General features: G+C 43.3%; 1 pseudogene; it reads left to right on the top strand.

The window, feature by feature from the left end:
* The first annotated feature begins 2,540 nt into the window (after positions 1 to 2,540).
* LOC112238660 overlaps positions 2,541 to 17,469 on the top strand; it is a 53,415-nt pseudogene continuing 38,486 nt past the window's right edge.

Here is a 17,469-nt window from a genome sequence, read left to right on the forward strand (position 1 = left end):
TTGTACATTGTTAGAACACTGTATATATATATAATATGACATTTGTAATGTCTTTACTGTTTTGAAACTTCTGTATGTGTAATGTTTACTGTTAATTTTTGTTGTTTTTCACTTTATATATTCACTTTGTATGTTGTCTACCTCACTTGCTTTGGCAATGTTAACACATGTTTCCCATGCCAATAAAGCCCTTGAATTGAATTGAATTGAATTGAATTGAGAGGATACAGAGAGAGTACAGAGAGAGAGGATACATAGAGAGTACAGAGAGAGAGGATACAGAGAGAGTACAGAGAGAGAGAACACAGAGAGTACATAGAGAGTACAGAGAGAGAGAGTACAGAGTCCAGAGAGAGAGAATACAAACAGAGTACAGAGAGAGAGTGGAAGGAAAAGGATCTCACTGTGAAAGTGATTGGGTGTGAATGTGTCTTTATGTGTCTTTGTTTATGTGTGTGTGTTAGAGATGAAAATAGAAGTAGAATTAAAGAGAAACAGGTCATTTTCCTCTCCTCCCTTGCTGTTCTCTTTTTGTCACCACGGCGACCGTCTCCTCCTTCCATCCTGCACTAATGTTGACCTTGTTTACTCTTTCCTCCCTCCTACGCTCCTCTGTTTCTCCTCTCCTCTCCTCTCCTCTCCTCTCCTCTCCTCTCCTCTCCTCTCCTCTCCCCTCTCCTCTCCTCTCCTCTCCTCTCCTCTCCTCTCCTCTCCTCTCCTCTCCTCTCCTCTCCTCTCCTCTCCTCTCCTCTCCTCTCCTCTCCTCATCCCTTTCTCCCCTCTTCTCCCGTTTCTTTCCTCTCCTTTAATTTCTTCTCTCCCTCCTCCTCCTCCTCTTCTCTCTTCTCCTCCTTTGTCAGTCCATTCTCCTCTCTGAGGGTAAAAGCCCATTTTGGTGTGTGTGTGTGCGTGTGTGTTTGTGTGTGTGTGTGTGTGTGTGTGTGTGTGTGTGTGTGTGTGTGTGTGTGTGTGTGTGTGTGTGCGACTGTCTTAAAGAGATTTATTGAGGAGACTACTAGTCCACAGACAGACTACTTGACCACAGACAGACTAGTGGACCACAGATTCCTGGAGCACAGAGAGAATACTAGACTACAGACAGACTACTGGACCACAGACAGACTACTAGTCAACAGACAGACTACTGGATCACAGACGGACTACTAGACCACAGAGAGGCTACTGGACCACAGCCAGACTACTAGACCACAGAGAGGCTACTGGACCACAGCCAGACTACTAGTCCACAGATAGACTACTGGACCACAGACAGACTCAGTCAAAACATCAGTTGGTCATGTTGAGTGGATGGAAATATGGCCCTTTTACTGAGGCCTGATTTTCAAACGTTTTGATAAATCCTATTCAAACCTGGTAGCTTTGTCCCTATGCCTATTTACTAAATGTACGGAGACATTGGCAGAATCAGACACATGGCCTAATTTTTGGCATCATAGTTGATTCATTTAAACATCGTTTGCTATTTTAGGTCAACAGACATTTTAATTTCCCCCTCAATATCAACCGAGGATATTGTGATAAATGAAATCACAGCACATGCTGCCAAGTGATGGGAAACTGCTGTACCCCACATCCTCCCCAACTCCCCCTCCCTTTATTTTCTAGCTCATCCAGTGCTCAGCACCAACCTGGACTCAGGGGTAGATGTAGCATATTACATGTAATCCAAAAGACTTACTGGTATGATATGCTACGTTTCATATGGTACAGTGGCTTGTGAAAGTATTCACCCCCCCCCCTTGTCTTTTTCCTATTTTGCTGCCTTACAAGCAGAAATTAAAATGTATTTTGGGGGGGTTTGTATCATTTGATGTATACAACATGCCTACCACTCTGAAGATGCAAAATATTTTTTCTTGTGAAATAAACAAGAAATACACTTCACTTCACCAATTTGGACTATTTTGTGTATGTCCATTACATGAAATCCATCCATGCAACAAAATAGGAAAAAACACCAGGGGGAATGAATAGTTTTGCAAGACTCTGTATGTATTAATTAGTGGATGTCCATCATTCATTTCATATGATATGTTACGAATTACAAATTGTATGATATCCTACAAATTGCAAACGTATCATATGTTACAAAATCCTAACAGTAACATTAGCTAGGTGGCTAACATTACCTAGGCTATGGGTTAGGGTTAAGGTTAGGAGTTAGGTTAAGGTTAGGGTCAGGGAAAGGGTTAGCTAACATGCTAAATAGTTGCAAAATAGATCAAAAGTCATAAGAAGTTGCAAAATTGGTAATTCGTTAAAATGCTAAAGTTGTCCGTGATGAGATTCTAAATGCAACTTTTGGGTTGCTATACTTTTGCGTTATATTCCCACCCATCAACCTTCAAATTAAACCACCCATCCACCCGGACCAACCACCCTACTTTAGTTCTTGCCTTAAGTAACCTTCTGTCTTATGTAACCATACCAAACCATAACAAACTAATTTGAGTATCCCCGATTTACATTTACTATGTTACGTCTAGTCTATGAGACCAGGCTGTTAAACACAACACGGACAGCCAATCCAGCTCGACTCGACTCCCAAGTATACCTGGAGATTTTACACACGAATAAAAACTATGTCTGTACTGAGAAGACCTGACGGAACCATGACAGGTACCGAGTGAAGAATTAATAACGGAATATCAAGAAGAGTACACTGCGTCTGTTCCGGAGGCGTTCGAGGTTCGAGTGAGCACCTTTTGGTTCGGAGCGCACACATACGCACGCATCTGAGCAGCGATGGGCGCTTGGACGCTGCTGCTGTGCCTACTCGCCATTGTGAGAGGTGAGTAAATTGTCTGTCGAGGCTTTGTTAATGGCTCGCCGGAGCCGGGAATGATGGGCTTTTGTGTGGCTCTTCTCGGTACGACCACGAGGTGCTGAAAGCACCATACATTAGTCTTCTATAGATTTAATGGAAGGATGCTTTGAGGGAGGGATAGTTGGATAAAGGAAGAGGAGAAGACAAGATAGAGATAATGACCGTTTCATTGCTGTGTCACCATCGTTCTCCTAACGTATGTGTGTGAGTACGTACTAGGCTACAACGGAATGATGATGTTAGGGAGAAATGATACATCATAACTGCATTACGTTATGCGCTCAACTGGGGTGATCTTTTATGACAACATGACTGAAGGCAACCAGGAAGACAATATTTCTCTTTATGCTACGTGTTCATATATTGTAGAATGCAATACAATGGAGAAGGTGAGTTCCCCTCCTACAATAAAAGACGCGTTGAATCCTATACCCAAGCAATCCATGATTATTGAGTCCTCATTACTGTGTGGATATGTCTTCCTTTCTATTGAGAGAATGTTTTTCCCATCGACATAGCCTTTTAGTCTATATTTCTTAGCCATTAATGACGTTACATGACTGATAATGGAAGATTATGTGTCACTGTATAGCTGGCCTTGCTTATAGTACACAGATCAAGTAACATTATCACCCTAGTGTGGGATCCAAGGTTAGATGTATGATTTACACACACACATACACACACACACACACACACACACACACACACACACACACACACACACACACACACACTACATGCACACGTGGCAGCAGGTAGCCTAGCGGTTAGAGCGTTGGGCCAGTAACTGAAAGGTTGCTACTTATAACTGAACCGACAAGGTAAAAAAATCTGTTGATGTGCCCTTGAGCAAGGCATTTAACCCTAATTGCACCAGGGACACCGTTGATAATGGCAAACCCTGGCCGTGACTCCACTCTCCGAGGGTGTCTCAATATAGACTTGTGTGAAATAGGACAAATATAAGCACTCACATGGCCCACACATACACACAAACACACATACACCCATACACACAAACACACATACACCCATACACACAAACACACATACACCCATACACCCATACACACAAACACACATACACCCATACACACAAACACATATACACACAAACACACATACACCCATACACACAAACACACATACACCCATACACACAAACACACATACACCCATACACACAAACACACATACACCCATACACACAAACACACATACACCCATACACCCATACACACATACACCCATACACACAAACACACATACACACAAACACACATACACCCATACACACAAACACACATACACCCATACACACAAACACACATACGCCCCCTACCTACACACATACGCCCCCTACCTACACACATACACCCCCCACCTACACACATACGCCCCCTACCTACACACATACGCCCCCTACCTACACACATACACCCCCTACCTACACACATACGCCCCCTACCTACACACATACACCCCCTACCTACACACATACACCCCCTACCTACACACATACACCCCCCTACCTACACACATACGCCCCCCTACCTACACACATACACCCCCTACCTACACACATACACCCCCTACCTACACACATACACCCCCTACCTACACACATACACCCCCTACCTACACACATACACCCCCTACCTACACACATACACCCCACTACCTACACACATACGCCCCCCTACCTACACACATACACCCCCTACCTACACACATACACCCCCCTACCTACACACATACACCCCCTACCTACACACATACACCCCCTACCTACACACATACACCCCCTACCTACACACATACACCCCCTACCTACACACATACACCCCCTACCTACACACATACACCCCCTACCTACACACATACGCCCCCTACCTACACACATACACCCCCCTACCTACACACATACACCCCCCCTACCTACACACATACGCCCCCCCCCTACCTACACACATACACCCCCTACCTACACACATACACCCCCTGCCCTACACACATACACCCCCCTACCTACACACATACGCCCCCTACCTACACACATACACCCCCTACCTACACACATACACCCCCTACCTACACACATACACCCCCTACCTACACACATACACCCCCTACCTACACACATACACCCCCCTACCTACACACATACACCCCCTACCTACACACATACACCCCCTACCTACACACATACACCCCCTACCTACACAATTGAGCCCCACATTGGACGCGTCATAAAACCTAGCAGTGAAACATGGAAATGGTTCGCTCTCGTGTAAATCTCTCTCAGACAAGGAGACTTTTATCTCTATATTCAGCTCTATTTACTCTCGGATTCCAAAATGCTAATTAGCATCAAATAGACATCATGACTACAAATCCCTGCAAGCTCTTGCACGTAGACTACAAATCCCTGCAAGCTCTTGCACTTCATCTCTAGCTGACACGTTTGCTGTCAGCCAGCTATATGAATAAGTTGGCATGGTGTTAGAATGCACTGCTGTATTAAAGCAATTGAGAACTAACTTGTTGACATGTTCTGTTGCAGATTCAAAGCCAAATGAACTCATTGCAGAATGTATCCATAATCATGAATGAATAAGCATATTTTTTTGACCAGAATGCACCAGTCAACCATCAATCACATCAAACACCTGTGAGAGCGGAATTACAAGATGATGTTATAATACTGTTATTGCATCAAATGGTTGTTTTGTGGAATAGAATAGGGGTCTTATAACACTGTCATCTGGGCATGGTCTTCTGAATTGGGCCCCTGGGGGCTCAATGCTGACCGTGGATTTACCATGCCTTTGGTGATAAAACCTAAAGAACGCATTCCATAGCATGAGTTGGTGTTTGTGTGCTGGGAGGTACCAGGATAGAGATGGCTCCTGTATGGATAATGATGAGAGGAACTTTGTTTTTGGGGGCCAGACCCTGGTTTCCACACAATGAGAACAGTCTTTACAGCAGATACTGTCTACTGTCCATTTATTTTATGCAAATCCTAACCTTGTGACCCATTCCACACCATCTGTTGTTTGTCATGTAGACTAAGGGGGTGTATCTTTGCTATAAAAGAGCTTTGTTTCCTTTGTGTCGGGGCTCTCAACGAATCATATAAGGGTGGTTCGTTGACCAGCCATCACTATTGCAGGGTACTCACATCATTAACTTGTGTGTGTGGTGTGACCTGCTTTCCTTATTAATAAGTGCATTAAGATTAGTTTATGTGTAAATCTGACTTGTGTGATGAGTTTGTCTCTCCTCATTTGATAATAAAGAAATAAACACCACACACCTTAACTCCAACAATTCAATTGTTTTAATGAAATCTAAATAGTAAACAATGCATGCATGTGCCTTTTATACATAACATATAAACACCTGAATGTAAGTAAAGATGAAATGATTTCTTCATCAATGCCACAAACCTGGGACATCGAAGAGCACCATATGAACTATTATTCCCATCAGAGAACAACACACAGATTCTTCTGATTTTCAATTTTAGGATTTAGACCAGCACAAATAACACCATGTAAAACAGCATATTGTAATTTTTGGTTGGTGAGTTACAAATGTAGAAACAATTGAAGGTGTAAGGTAGCTTTTATATAAAATACTAGGTCAACTCCAGCAGAATGAGAAACACACCTAACAGACTCAAAACAAGGAAGCCATGCCTAAACACAGCTATATCAACACCCTTCTAGTGTAACAGGTCCATGAAGCCATGTCTAAACACAGCTATATCAACACCCTTCTAGTGTAACAGGTCCATGTAGCCATGCCTAAACACAGCTATATCAACACCCTTCTAGTGTAACAGGACCATGTAGCCATGTCTAAACACAGCTATATCAACACCCTTCTAGTCAATGTAACAGGTCCATGTAGCCATGCCTAAACACAGCTATATCAACACCCTTCTAGTCAATGTAACAGGTCCATGTAGCCATGCCTAAACACAACTATATCAACACCCTTCTAGTGTAACAGGTCCATGTAGCCATGCCTAAACACAGCTATATCAACACCCTTCTAGTCAATGTAACAGGTCCATGTAGCCATGCCTAAACACAGCTATATCAACACCCTTCTAGTCAATGTAACAGGTCCATGTAGCCATGCCTAAACACAGCTATATCAACACCCTTCTAGTCAATGTAACAGGTCCATGTAGCCATGCCTAAACACAACTATATCAACACCCTTCTAGTCAATGTAACAGGTCCATGTAGCCATGTCTAAACACAGCTATATCAACACCCTTCTAGTGTAACAGGTCCATGTAGCCATGTCTAAACACAGCTATATCAACACCCTTCTAGTGTAACAGGACCATGTAGCCATGCCTAAACACAACTATATCAACACCCTTCTAGTGTAACAGGTCCATGTAGCCATGCCTAAACACAGCTATATCAACACCCTTCTAGTCAATGTAACAGGTCCATGTAGCCATGCCTAAACACAGCTATATCAACACCCTTCTAGTGTAACAGGTCCATGTAGCCATGCCTAAACACAGCTATATCAACACCCTTCTAGTCAATGTAACAGGTCCATGTTACCATGCCTAAACACAACTATATCAACACCCTTCTAGTCAATGTAACAGGTCCATGTAGCCATGCCTAAACACAGCTATATCAACACCCTTCTAGTGTAACAGGTCCATGAAGCCATGCCTAAACACAACTATATCAACACCCTTCTAGTGTAACAGGTCCATGTAGCCATGCCTAAACACAGCTATATCAACACCCTTCTAGTCAATGTAACAGGTCCATGTAGCCATGCCTAAACACAGCTATATCAACACCCTTCTAGTGTAACAGGTCCATGTAGCCATGCCTAAACACAGCTATATCAACACCCTTCTAGTCAATGTAACAGGTCCATGTTACCATGCCTAAACACAACTATATCAACACCCTTCTAGTCAATGTAACAGGTCCATGTAGCCATGCCTAAACACAGCTATATCAACACCCTTCTAGTGTAACAGGTCCATGAAGCCATGCCTAAACACAGCTATATCAACACCCTTCTAGTCAATGTAACAGGTCCATGTAGCCATGCCTAAACACAGCTATATCAACACCCTTCTAGTGTAACAGGTCCATGTAGCCATGCCTAAACACAGTTATATCAACACCCTATATCATTAGAATGTGCGTTGAAGATGTCGTTCCCATAGCAACGATTAAAACATTCCCTAACCAGAAACCGTGGATTGATGGCAGCATTCGCGGGAAACTGAAAGCGCGAACCACTGCTTTTAATCAGGGCAAGGTGTCTGGTAACATGACCGAATACAAACAGTGCAGCTATTCCCTCCGCAAGGCTATCAAACAAGCTAAGCGTCAGTACAGAGACAAAGTAGAATCTCAATTCAACGGCTCAGACACAAGAGGCATGTGGCAGGGTCTACAGTCAATCACGGACTACAGGAAGAAATCCAGCCCAGCCACGGACCAGGATGTCTTGCTCCCAGGCAGACTAAATAACTTTTTTGCCCGCTTTGAGGACAATACAGTGCCACTGACACGGCCTGCAACGAAAACATGCGGTCTCTCCTTCACTGCAGCCGAGGTGAGTAAGACATTTAAACGTGTTAACCCTCGCAAGGCTGCAGGCCCAGACGGCATCCCCAGCCGCGCCCTCAGAGCATGCGCAGACCAGCTGGCCGGTGTGTTTACGGACAAATTCAATCAATCCCTATACCAGTCTGCTGTTCCCACATGCTTCAAGAAGGCCACCATTGTTCCTGTTCCCAAGAAAGCTAAGGTAACTGAGCTAAATGACTACCGCCCCGTAGCACTCACTTCCGTCATCATGAAGTGCTTTGAGAGACTAGTCAAGGACCATATCACCTCCACCCTACCTGACACCCTAGACCCACTCCAATTTGCTTACCGCCCAAATAGGTCCACAGACGATGCAATCTCAACCACACTGCACACTGCCCTAACCCATCTGGACAAGAGGAATACCTATGTGAGAATGCTGTTCATTGACTACAGCTCGGCATTCAACACCATAGTACCCTCCAAGCTCGTCATCAAGCTCGAGACCCTGGGTCTCGACCCCGCCCTGTGCAACTGGGTACTGGACTTCCTGACGGGCCGCCCCCAGGTGGTGAGGGTAGGCAACAACATCTCCTCCCCGCTGATCCTCAACACTGGGGCCCCACAAGGGTGCGTTCTGAGCCCTCTCCTGTACTCCCTGTTCACCCACGACTGCGTGGCCACGCACGCCTCCAACTCAATCATCAAGTTTGCGGACGACACAACAGTGGTAGGCTTGATTACCAACAACGACGAGACGGCCTACAGGGAGGAGGTGAGGGCCCTCGGAGTGTGGTGTCAGGAAAATAACCTCACACTCAACGTCAACAAAACTAAGGAGATGATTATGGACTTCAGGAAACAGCAGAGGGAACACCCCCCTATCCACATCGATGGAACAGTAGTGGAGAGGGTAGCAAGTTTTAAGTTCCTCGGCATACACATCACAGACAAACTGAATTGGTCCACCCACACAGACAGCATCGTGAAGAAGGCGCAGCAGCGCCTCTTCAACCTCAGGAGGCTGAAGAAATTCGGCTTGTCACCAAAAGCACTCACAAACTTCTACAGATGCACAATCGAGAGCATCCTGGCAGGCTGTATCACCGCCTGGTACGGCAACTGCTCCGCCCTCAACCGTAAGGCTCTCCAGAGGGTAGTGAGGTCTGCACAATGCATCACCGGGGGCAAACTACCTGCCCTCCAGGACACCTACACCACCCGATGTTACAGGAAGGCCATAAAGATCATCAAGGACATCAACCACCCGAGCCACTGCCTGTTCACCCCGCTATCATCCAGAAGGCGAGGTCAGTACAGGTGCATCAAAGCTGGGACCGAGAGACTGAAAAACAGCTTCTATCTCAAGGCCATCAGACTGTTAAACAGCCACCACTAACATTGAGTGGCTGCTGCCAACACACTGACACTGACTCAACTCCAGCCACTTTAATAATGGGAATTGATGGGAAATGATGTAAATATATCACTAGCCACTTTAAACAATGCTACCTTATATAATGTTACTTACCCTACATTATTCATCTCATATGCATACGTATATACTGTACTCTATATCATCGACTGTATCCTTATGTAATACATGTATCACTAGCCACTTTAACTATGCCACTTTGTTTACATACTCATCTCATATGTATATACTGTACTCGATACCATCTACTGTATCTTGCCTATGCTGCTCTGTACCATCACTCATTCATATATCCTTATGTACATATTCTTTATCCCCTTACACTGTGTATAAGACAGTAGTTTTGGAATTGTTAGTTAGATTACTTGTTGGTTATTACTGCATTGTCGGAACTAGAAGCACAAGCATTTCGCTACACTCGCATTAACATCTGCTAACCATGTGTATGTGACAAATAAAATTTGATCTGATTTGATTTGGTTAATGTAACAGGTCCATGTAGCCATGCCTAAACACAGCTATATCAACACCCTTCTGGTCAATGTAACAGGTCCATGTAGCCATGCCTAAACACAGCTATATCAACACCCTTCTGGTGTAACAGGTCCATGTAGCCATGCCTAAACACAGCTATATCAACACCCTTCTAGTCAATGTAACAGGTCCATGTAGCCATGCCTAAACACAGCTATATCAACACCCTTCTAGTCAATGTAACAGGTCCATGTAGCCATGCCTAAACACAGCTATATCAACACCCTTCTAGTCAATGTAACAGGTCCATGTAGCCATGCCTAAACACAGCTATATCAACACCCTTCTGGTCAATGTAACAGGTCCATGTAGCCATGCCTAAACACAGCTATATCAACACCCTTCTGGTCAATGTAACAGGTCCATGTAGCCATGCCTAAACACAGCTATATCAACACCCTTCTAGTCAATGTAACAGGTCCATGTAGCCATGCCTAAACACAGCTATATCAACACCCTTCTAGTGTAACAGGTCCATGTAGCCATGTCTAAACACAGCTATATCAACACCCTTCTAGTGTAACAGGTCCATGTAGCCATGCCTAAACACAGCTATCTCAACACCCTTCTGGTCAATGTAACAGGTCCATGTAGCCATGTCTAAACACAGCTATTTCAACACCCTTCTAGTCAATGTAACAGGTCCATGTAGCGATGTCTAAACACAGCTATATCAACACCCTTCTAGTGTAACAGGTCCATGTAGCCATGCCTAAACACAGCTATATCAACACCCTTCTAGTGTAACAGGTCCATGTAGCCATGCCTAAACACAGCTATATCAACACCCTTCTAGAGTAACAGGTCCATGTAGCCATGCCTAAACACAGCTATCTCAACACCCTTCCGGTCAATGTAACAGGTCCATGAAGCCATGTCTAAACACAGCTATATCAACACCCTTCTAGTCAATGTAACAGGTCCATGTAGCCATGTCTAAACACAGCTATATCAACACCCTTCTAGTGTAACAGGTCCATGTAGCCATGCCTAAACACAGCTATATCAACACCCTTCTAGTGTAACAGGTCCATGTAGCCATGCCTAAACACAGCTATATCAACACCCTTCTAGTGTAACAGGTCCATGTAGCCATGCCTAAACACAGCTATATCAACACCCTTCTAGTGTAACAGGACCATGTAGCCATGTCTAAACACAGCTATATCAACACCCTTCTAGTCAATGTAACAGGTCCATGTAGCCATGCCTAAACACAGCTATATCAACACCCTTCTGGTCAATGTAACAGGTCCATGTAGCCATGCCTAAACACAGCTATATCAACACCCTTCTAGTCAATGTAACAGGTCCATGTAGCCATGTCTAAACACAGCTATATCAACACCCTTCTAGTGTAACAGGACCATGTAGCCATGTCTAAACACAGCTATATCAACACCCTTCTAGTCAATGTAACAGGTCCATGTAGCCATGCCTAAACACAGCTATATCAACACCCTACTAGTGTAACAGGTCCATGTAGCCATGTCTAAACACAGCTATATCAACACCCTTCTAGTGTAACAGGTCCATGTAGCCATGCCTAAACACAGCTATATCAACACCCTTCTAGTGTAACAGGTCCATGTAGCCATGCCTAAACACAGCTATATCAACACCCTTCTAGTGTAACAGGTCCATGTAGCCATGCCTAAACAAGGCTATATCAACACCCTTCTGGTCAATGTAACAGGTCCATGTAGCCATGCCTAAACACAGCTATATCAACACCCTTCTAGTGTAACAGGTCCATGTAGCCATGCCTAAACACAGCTATATCAACACCCTTCTAGTGTAACAGGTCCATGTAGCCATGCCTAAACACAGCTATATCAACACCCTTCTAGTGTAACAGGTCCATGTAGCCATGCCTAAACACAGCTATATCAACACCCTTCTAGTGTAACAGGTCCATGTAGCCATGCCTAAACACAGCTATTGTGGGCAGCACCTTTACCATTGCATTCAGCCTGAACCCCAGGATGAGCAGGAGGACAGAATTTACATAGGTGAAAGAAAGGTAGTAAAAACAGTACACCACAACACTTTTAAATGTGTTTCTGAGTCTAGATATGATCAAATCTGGAGAAGAACAAGTGAAGGAAGCAGCATAGGGAAATTGGGTGAACGTAGGGTGGTTTTACAGCGATAAGATGGAGAGTTAAAAGGGTCTGAAGTTGAGGGACCATGGGGCATGAAAGGCATAGTGTGGAATAAGGGGTAGCTAGAGGGATGGTTGGCCATAGAATAAACATAAAATGTGGTGCTGGTGTGCTTCAACACCCCTTTAGATTGTTGTTACCCCATGTCCAGTCATACTCTGGGCCTCAGAGTGTGTCTCTCAACGTCCTTCCGTCTTAGTTGCAGCATTCAAATCATTTTGGGCATTGAGGACAGCATTTTGTTGACAACATGGTGGTTTACACTATGTCTACTGTGTGTGAATGATGGAAGAATCTTACCCCAGCTGTAGGTCCATTTGAGTGTGTGTGACCACTTAGGCCTGCACATCAACCAGTACTGGGACCATTTGAGACTTGTAATGCTTGCTTTCAAAGTGCTGCTTAATTTTCTTCAGGTTGTCACGACCTGACCATAGAGAGCCCTTATTTTCTATGGTAGAGTAGGTCAAGGCGTGACTGGGGGTTAGTCTAGTTTATTATTTCTATGTGGGGTTCTAGGTTTGTTTTTCTATGTTGGTGATTGTGTATGATTCCCAATTAGAGGCAGCTGGTAATCGTTGTCCCAAATTGGGGATCATATTTAAGTAGCTGTTTTTCCCACCTGTGTTTATGGGATATTGTTCTGAGATAGTGCACGTAGCATCTCTGTAGTCACGGTTCGTTGTTAGTTTATTGTTTATTTGTTTTTGTCTTTACTTAGTTTCACTTTCTAATAAATAATGTGGAACTCAACATCCGCTGCGCCTTAGTCCGACATTTATTCTAACGAACGTGACACAGGTCTGCATTTACAGTATATCACAAAAGTGAGTACACCCCTCACATTTTTGTAAATATTTGAGTATACCTTTTCATGTGACAACACTGAAGAAATGACACTTTGCTACAATGTAAAGTAGTGAGTGTACAGCTTGTATAACAGTGTAAATTTGCTGTCCCCTCAAAATAACTCAACACACAGCCATTAATGTCTAAACCGCTGGCAACAAAAGTGAGACAAATAGACTGCTAATCTATCCAGGCTAATGTTGCTAACTAGCTAACCATGAGCTAACAAGGTAGATAACAGGCATTTACAATTTAAAACTTTCCCAAGACAGATAACAGAATTGTACATTTAAACAACTTTAGCCAATGTATTAATTACTAACATTAGATAGTGCATCTAGAGATTCTTACCTTTGCCTCAATTCATCAGTCTCGTCGAGGTCATCATGGCCCTGATGACATGAAGCTTTAGACAGGCATCTGTAGTTCTGTATGAGGTGGGGGGGTGTAAATACAGGCGAATATATTGATAAAAGTAATTTTGTCAGAGAGAGATTTATATGCTTATCAAAACGTCATACCAGGATAAGCCTACACAAAATACAGCCTTTATTTGAAGGGTTTCTAAAATCCACAATGGATAAAGTGAATGGTTGGAAAATTACTGGAAGCATTTCCACTGCTAGGTTTTATGGGTATTATGACTCATACTATGGGGCTCAATATACACACACACACACACACACACACACACACACACACACACACACACACACACACACACACACACACACACACACACACCCACACACACACACACACACACACACAGAAATGCGTTCACACTGCTGAGCAATCTGTCTGAGATTAAGGAAAACTACAACTATAGAAAGTGCCACAGTGGACCCCTACATCTGCATGCCAACTAGGTGGCTGCAACAGAAGCCTTCACCACCCACTCCCTACCACCACCCCCTCCCCTCCACCACCCACTCCACCACCCACACCATGAGAACATCATGAGTAGGAGAAGTCTGCAGGAGCCCCCATCGAAACACACACACACACACGCAGACATCAACATTAAATTCCAGAGAGTTTAATGAGCCAAAACAACACAAAACACCAGCCAACGGCAACCACTTACCACACACACACATATATAAACACATCACTGATTGGCCGAGTTACAGCTGCCTTTAGATTTCCAAACAATCAATAGAGAGTGACAGGACAGGGGACTCCCCCTCAGCCCTGGGTTAACTAACCATCTATCATCATCAGTACAACAACGAGACACACACACACACACACACATTAACTGTATACAAACAGTGTAGTTAACGCATTAACTGTATAAATGAGTAGTTAACACACAGTGGAGGGGGTGTTTTATTCACACATTTGGAAGGCCAAAAAGATTATCAAAGACAAGAACCACCTGAGCCACTGCCTGTTCACCCCGCTACCATCCAGAAGGCGAGGTCAGTACAGGTGCATCAAAGCTGGGACCTAGAGACTGAAAAACAGCTTCTATCTCAAGGCCATCAGACTGTTAAATGCTGTTAAATAGCCATCACTAGCACATTTGGGGCTGCTGCCCTATATACATAGATTTGGAATCATTGGTCACTTTAATAATGGAACACTAGTCACTTTAATAATGTTGACATATTTTGCATTACTCACCTTATATGTATATACTGTATTCTACTACATCTTAGTCTATGCTGTTCTGACATTGCTCACCCAAATATTTATATATTCTTAATTCCTTTCCTTTTCTTTAGATTGTGTGTATTGTTGTGAAATGGTTGGATATTACTGTTAGATATTGCTGCACTGTTGGAGCTAGAAACACAAGCATTTCACTACACCCACAATAACATCTGCTAAACACGTGTATGGGACAAATAACATGTGACTTGATTTTTGATTTGACACACATGTGTACAGACAACACCCCCTCCACCCTACACACACCACATCTGTTACCCCTCATGTAAACTGGCACTACCTGCTGTGGTGATACAGTATATTCAGCGTATATAACATCCAGCAGGTGATGGCAGACACTTAATTCTTTGCACCCCAGTATTTCTACTTGCACACTCATCTTCTGCACATCTATCACTCCAGTGTTTAATTGCTATATTGTAGTTATTTCACCACCATGGCCTATTTATTGTCTTACCTCCCTTATCCTACCTCATTTGCACACACTGTATATATATTTTCTCTATTGTGTTATTGACTGTATGTTTGTTTATTCCATGTGTAACTCTGTGTTGTTGTCTGTATCACACTGCTTTGCTTTATCTTGGCCAGGTCGCAGTTGTAAATGAGAACTTGTTCTCAACTAGCCTACCTGGTTAAATAAAGGTGTTCTCAACTAGCCTACCTGGTTAAATAAAGGTGTTCTCAACTAGCCTACCTGGTTAAATAAAGGTATTCTCAACTAGCCTACCTGGTTAAATAAAGGTGTTCTCAACTAGCCTACCTGGTTAAATAAAGGTGTTCTCAACTAGCCTACCTGGTTAAATAAAGGTGTTCTCAACTAGCCTACCTGGTTAAATAAAGGTGTTCTCAACTAGCCTACCTGGTTAAATAAAGGTGTTCTCAACTAGCCTACCTGGTTAAATGAAGGTGTTCTCAACTAGCCTACCTGGTTAAATAAAGGTGTTCTCAACTAGCCTACCTGGTTAAATAAAGGTGTTCTCAACTAGCCTACCTGGTTAAATAAAGGTGTTCTCAACTTGCCTACCTGGTTAAATAAAGGTGAAATAAAAAACTACAAGAACAGATCTAAATGACTGTACGATTCTTCACTCTGTTGTTCCATGTGACTTGGGCCTGTCTGTCTGTAGACTAAATGACAGGAGACGATACAGTTTAGTTTTGCATGTTAGTTATGTACTCTGCATGACAAGGCAACTCCTTTCTCGTGTTTTATCATGCATGTTACTGTAGTATGAGGAATTCACTTTTACACGTGTGTGTGTGTGTGTGTGTGTGTGTGTGTGTAACTGACCTTGTCCCATTCAAAATCCTATTTTCCCTAACCCTGACCCCAAAACCTAACCCTTGCTCCTAACCCTTGTCCTAACCCTAACCCTACAACTAGTCCTAGCTCCTAAACCTAATTCTAAACCTAACGCTACTGTAGCAGTAACAGTAGCAATAACAGTAGCAGCAACAGTAACAGTAGCAGCAACAGTGAAAGTAGTGACAGTAGCAGTAACAGTAGCAGTAACAGAAACAGTGACAGTGAAAGTAGTAACAGTAACAGTAGCAGCAACAGTGAAAGTAGTGACAGTAACAGTAACAGTAACAGTAACAGTAGCAGTAACAGTAACAGTAACAGTAGCAGCAACAGTGAAAGTAGTGACAGTAGCAGTAACAGTAGCAGTAACAGTAGCAGTAACAGTAACAGTAGCAGTAACAGTAACAGTAGCAGTAACAGTAACAGTAGCAGTAGCAGTAACAGTAGCAGTAACAGTAACAGTAGCAGCAACAGTGAAAGTAGTGACAGTAGCAGTAACAGTAGCAGTAACAGAAACAGTGACAGTGAAAGTAGTAACAGTAACAGTAACAGAAACAGTGACAGTGAAAGTAGTAACAGTAACAGTAGCAGTAACAGTAACAGTAGCAGTAACAGTAACAGTAACAGTAGCAGTAACAGTAACAGTAGCAGTAGCAGTAACAGTAGCAGTAACAGTAACAGTAGCAGCAACAGTGAAAGTAGTGACAGTAGCAGTAACAGTAACAGTAACAGTAGCAGTAACAGAAACAGTGACAGTGAAAGTAGTAACAGTAGCAGTAACAGAAACAGTGACAGTGAAAGTAACAGTAACAGAAACAGTGACAGTGAAAGTAGTAACAGTAACAGTGACAGTAACAGTAACAGAAACAGAAACAGTGACAGTGAAAGTAGTAACAGTAACAGTAGCAATAACAGTAGCAGCAACAGTAACAGTAACAGTAGCAGCAACAGTGAAAGTAGTGACAGTAGCAGTAACAGAAACAGTGACAGTGAAAGTAGTAACAGTAACAGTAACATTAGCAGTAACAGTAACAGAAACAGTGACAGTAACAGTAACA

The sequence above is a fragment of the Oncorhynchus tshawytscha genome, linkage group LG03 (genome assembly GCF_018296145.1).
Source record: "Oncorhynchus tshawytscha isolate Ot180627B linkage group LG03, Otsh_v2.0, whole genome shotgun sequence".
Lineage (NCBI taxonomy): Eukaryota > Metazoa > Chordata > Actinopteri > Salmoniformes > Salmonidae > Oncorhynchus > Oncorhynchus tshawytscha.